Below are 6000 nucleotides of genomic sequence, written 5' to 3'. Positions count from 1 at the left end.
TCTTAGGATTCTTTAGTACGGACAAACCAATGTATTTCTTCAATTCCTTGAGTCTTACTCTGGATCAGCCAAAATATTTTGACTTGTATTTGGAAACATTTTCAATTAAGAATGCACTAATATGAAAACCTTAGTCTGAAAAAAACCCAAATGCTGGATCTAAATGTTTAGAGCCTCCTTTTAAATTACCAGAACATGTGAGATAATAACTGTAAACCTACTGGTATCAGTAATCAAAGATCCTCTTAAGAAAGTAAAATGGATTCTACAGGATGAACAACTTCCTTCTTATTGAGTTTTTGAATATGCCTTTGTCACCTGAGCAGGGTGCAAGAGAGGTTTTTTCCAACATATCACATAATCTGTGCATAAGTAATAAAAACAGAGCAATTAAAAATGACAAAGCATCAGAAATAACAAAACAATAAAAATGGGATAAATATATATTTCAAAGATGTTAGCTAGGATATATTCTAAACTGTATGTAAACATGTTTGTCCAAGCATATTTAAAACAGTCTCTAATTAAGTCCATGCAGTAATATGTTCTTATGGCAAACTGTAATGTACATTATACGTACTTAAATGATAAGTGAACAAAGTTATAGACGTGTTAAAGTTATATACCTCTCTAATTTTGTGGTTTGGGGTAAGCAACTTCAAAATTTCTTAAAGTAGTTGCTTCTTAGTTGGGTAGAAGACAAAGGAAAACACACGCTTCTGCAAATTATCAAACACTTAGGAGGTTGAGGACCTAACTAGAAGGTATGGAGAACCATGTTACCAGCACCATTTTTTCTGTATCTTCATTCCACAAATGGTATGGTTGAGAGATCAGGTTATGAATAAGATATTCTGCTTCCACTCACTATTGGTAATTCTCTTCTGCAATTATTTTCACCAACTCAAAGTTTACATTAGGTACTTCTAAGCAAGAATGATACCAGTTTGGTTTGACCTTGGTTCATTTTGCATTGGAATTGCATTGACAGTGCTGTTTTATAGACTTTTTTCTCCTCCAAAACAGCAAAATATCTCACATTTATAATTGCTTTATAAATGGGACCTCATCCCACACATATTTGATATGTAGTAAAAGCAGCATGCAGTTCCTTTTACTTGTTTCATCTTACTAACTAACACAGAACAAAATTTCACTGAATTCATAATACTGCTCTGGAACTGATACATACTGTATATTTACACACCAATATGTTTTATGGAAATGAACACATTTCTTCTCGGGAGCATATTTTCAAACTTCAATTGCTCCTTACTGAAGCCAATTTTTTTCAAACAAAAAAAAATGCAATGCGTTTCATGTCTATATATTTTTATTCATGCCAATATATTTTCACAGTTGGATAGATTTAACTAAATTAGTAGTTACGGTATTTGTTCAAACCAATGCATTTTTGCTGGCAACTGGTAAGTAAATGTTATCCAACATTTTTTTTTTTTTTAGGAATCAGCTTCAACCAAGCCCACGTCATTTAAAACAACAGCAACTCACCTCCACCACACAAAATTTCTCATCCAAATCAAACAAAGCCCTGGCTCCGCTGTTCCAACTGCTGAAGTATGGTATAGGGGTAACATAAAACGCAAATACACAGACTTCAGTCAAGGTACATCTGATCGTCTGACTTCCACATAGGCCCATAACAATGCACTGTGCAGGGAAATGCACTTTCTGTGAGGATACATGTTGCCTTCTGGAGAGGGACCCTACACCCTAGGGAAGCCATGCGGCCACTTTCAGGTAGGAAGGGGCAAATACAGGAATGAAGGACTCGCTACTGCAAGAGATGGCTGTCATCCAACCAGGTATTTCTTCAAGGCTAGGTGGCAGCTGCATGGGGGTTTTGTCACAACATTTTTGTATTGAGCCACGTAAATAAGTCTCACTTTCCAAATTACTATTTTAAATGCGATCGTGAGTGTTTAGCAGTACTGCAAGTCAGGATAGAATCTGTCTCTAACTTCTGTCACTACCAGCTTGCCTTCTCCATACCTTATGTCCCATTGTTTTTGGAACTCTGCAATCGTATTTTGACTACTTCTTCACTACCCTCTAGATTATACAAAATTTACTTAAAAATATATATTGTAGAACATAAGACAGAGCAAGTTTTTCTAGAGCTATGTTACACAGCTTGTAGTACTGGAAGTTTCTCTCTCCTTAAATTCTCTCTACATCTTCCATTGTTTGCTGAATTCGACAGAACCACAATGTTTTGTCAACTAAATAAGCCTTCCTCGGCTATCATTTCCTCTCCCTAATCACCGACTGTTGATGTTATCAAGGAGCACTATTAAAATCATTATCCCTGCAGATTTTTCTCGTATTGCAAAGCAAACTCTAGAGGTAGGCTGACCCAAACCAACACAGATGGCTCCTTCTAGAGGAGGTGGAGTTCAGCTTTTCAGAGAGAAGCCCAATGTCTTGTTGATCGGGAGAAAAAATGTGTGCAAGCAAATTAACAGAGCGTGTAGTGGGCCAGGACATGAAGCGGTTAGCAATCTGAGCTGTCTGTCGGGGCTGCACGCAGTTTCATCAACTATTCACTGGCACCTGTGAAATCTATGCTGTCTCAGAAAGGATGAACAGGCAATCTTAAAGGTCTTTTCCAACCTTAATGATTCTGTGATTCTGTGAAATAATTGGGAGGAAACAACTAAGAAAGCTGGCTGCTTTGCTAGAGGAAGGGCTTGTCTGTTTGCTTTTGAGTGAATACAACTACGAAAAAAATTGTGAGGTAGGAGAATGCAGTAGAAGACCTATGCTGAACGTGCTGGGGAAGCTGGACAACTTGCTGTTTACCAATTCAGCAAGAGGAAAAACTTGCTGACTCTTTCTGAACCCTGCTTGGAGATAACATTATTTCGCTTTGTTTAACATTAGGAGTACTTGTGATTACTGCCTTGACGGATATCAGAATAACACAGAAGAACTTTTTTTTCTGGTTCTAATAAAATACTTCCCTTCTGCAGATGGTTTTCAGCCTTGATCTCCTGTTGATATTTAAGGGTATTACTTTTCACTCTCTTCTGAAGTGTGTTTCCTGAAGAGTCCCTGTTGCCCTTTTGTTCTGGAAGTAATGAGGCTTCTGGCCATTCTGTGTGTGAGCTCCAGCCCCATAGACCAGTTACAAAGTTCTGTCCCATTTATGTTAGGTTTAGATGTGAGCTGCCACTGAATGTTGTAAGAGGTTACACTACATTTACATAAACTGACAAATTAACATAGCTGCACTAATCAGAAGAAAAGAAGTATGACATTGTTTCTGGCAGTTCTAATGATTTTAATCATAAATTTTTCAGGTATATAGTTGGTCAAATAAACCAGGGGCTTCTGGTTGGAATTTTTTTCTCTTTTTAAAAAATGGACAGAAAATGAGCTTTAGCCTACGTGGCATACCGACCTGTCCACTGCAGTGGTTTATTCATGGGGTTTGAACCCTGAGTTTAATTTTTGAATGCTTAGTAAAGATTTCTGCTGTGTGATGAAGAGGAGTGATGCTAAGCCCCCCTGTGAACCAGCTTCCTACCAACATGTTGGTCACTCATTTCAGAACCACTTGAACCAGAAGAGAATAGTGAGAACTGGCATTTCTGGTTATGCTTCTGACATGGGATGTGACGTAATGTCCATGTTGCTGGGTTCTGTGAGGAAAATGCCAGCTGGTGTTTCTAAACATGGAGATCAGCTTTTCCAAATGTACTAGTGTGGCAAAGACTTGGAAGCCCCGTGATGTACAGACAGGCGCTTTATTCCGACACCTGCCAGGGGACCTCTTTTCACAGTTTCTAATCGCTAAGCTGGGAAGACACGTGTATCTTTCCTATAACGCTTCCTGGAACAAGACTACAATCAAAAGTCCGTTTTGTCAAAAGTACAGAGCTGTCAGTTATCATAATTAACGCAAAAGCACTTCAGGTTGGATTACAGTCCTGCTTTAGTGAAGGATTTACATTACTTACTTTGTCAGAATTGCTTTTTTAAATTTCCTTCCCCAACAAAAAATGCAAGTTTTGAGCATTTGTTGACATTTTTAGTCCTGCCTTAAAAATGACGACTTGTTCCTTTTTGCAAGACTTCCAAAATATTTTGAGAATCATTCCCCATTCATCATTAGTTCATATGCACTGAGCCCTAAGAACAGTGGTAACACCTTTGCCTATTGTGTATTTTTTCAGTAGCAATAAAAAATAAATAAAGAAATATCTACTCATCCACCAGAAACACACCTCAGCTGCTTCCCTGTCCTAGGGGACATTCCAGTGCAACATCTTTGATAGTGTTCAAGTAACCTACTAAAGGCACGGAGACATACATGATGTTCATTTGATACCAAATCATACAAATTGACAGAACTTTAAAATGTAACTGTGTAATTGGATTCTGTACTGTGCTTGGACATCTTTTGGAGATGGGGGAACTCAGTGTAAAACTGTTGCTAGGCATCATTACTTGCTAACGAACAAAGTGGAAGATATGACTACAGAATACATAACTTCTCAGATCTCAGTGTAGTGCAAGTTTTTCAAGGTCAAGTTGACAACTGTTAGCACTTCCTTAACAGTCTGAGACCATGCTCCCTTCCGAAAAATGAGCTTTTAAAGAGCTTCCCTCTCCTATACACACGTAAGACTATTTAATCACTTGTTTATCTCAGGAAAGCTCTTTGGTGTTAAAGAATGGGCCGTGAGGTGGAAATTCAGAGAGGTACTCTGGAAAACATACTGCACCATGTTGGAGAGCAAATCTCAATAGAAAAAGAATGGAACCAGAAATGGAGAAACGCCTGATCATTATAAGCGTTTGTGTGCAGGGGAATCCTGCTTTCTCTGAAATAAGGCAACACAATTCCCTCTGTAAGTATTTACAGGCAGGTCCAGCAACTTAAATATAAGGTATTCTGATTTCACTAAAGAGGTTCTGGCAAGGGGTGAATGATACTGTGCCAAACACGAAGTATGGAAACATGAAGAAGTAGCCTGCCATCTTGGGCTTCTTACATTCAGTGTCTTATCCTTTTGACCGTAAGCAATTTAGGACTACTAGCTGAACGCTACAAACCCTCCCAAAGAAAGCCTTCAAATAAAAAACTTTCTCCAAGCCATTCCGACTCCAGACAATATTGCGAAAAGTCCAGAAAGTTCCCTGTTGCCGTTGTCTGGGTACCTCACACGAGGAGCTGGTCTTATTGCTACTGTGGTGAAGCATCACGTAAACAGATGTACGTGTTTCATTCTCAGGGTACAGGCGACTCGGCCGGTCTTTCTTTCATCTCCCGCTTGGGAGGAAAAGCAGAGGGAGGAGAAGGTGTGTTACGCCTCCCTTGCAAGGGCTGGAGGTAAACGCGCTGGGTCCTGTCCCCCGTCTCTGGCCCTGGCCGCAGCTTGCGGGCTCCTCTCCCCGTTTTCCCGGGCCGGCGGTGCGGAGGAGCTGGCCGGCGGCGGCCGGCGGTTTGTGAAGGGCGGGCGGGGCGCCGGTCCCGGCGACGCGGCCCGAGCACCGCTGCTCCGACACCCGCGAGTTACTCGCGCCTCCGCGGCAGCCGGTGGGGACGCTGGATTCGCGCTGGCGCCCCGATCCCACGGCCCCGCAGTCGGTGCGCCGCGCCCCCAACAGCCCGGCCCCGCCTGGCTGCGGGCCCTGGGCCCCGCTCCTTCCCGTGCCTCCAGGACGCCTCTCCCGCCCGCCCGGGCTCCGCTCTCTCCCGGTCAGCCGCCGACCCACTGTCCGCGGCGCGGCCCTCCTCCCTCCTCTGCGCAGAGGCCGCCCAGCGCCGCACCGCCCCCGGGGCTCTCCCTCCCGCGCAGCGCCATCGGGCGTTAACGGTCGCGCCGCAGCCGGCGCCCGGAGCGCCGAGGGCCGGGGTGCGCGGCGAGAGGACACCTGCCGCTCCTCCTCCCCGGCGGGGTGCGAACGGCCTCCCGGCGGCGGGGCTCCCCGCATCCCCGCGCCGCCGGTGAGGCAGCTGGGAGCGCCGCC

This window comes from Phaethon aethereus (genome assembly GCF_964289735.1).
Source record: "Phaethon aethereus genome assembly, chromosome: 1".
NCBI classification, from domain to species: Eukaryota; Metazoa; Chordata; class Aves; order Phaethontiformes; family Phaethontidae; genus Phaethon; species Phaethon aethereus.
The sequence above is the reverse complement of the archived record's forward strand: the minus strand, read 5'-3'. Positions refer to the sequence as shown.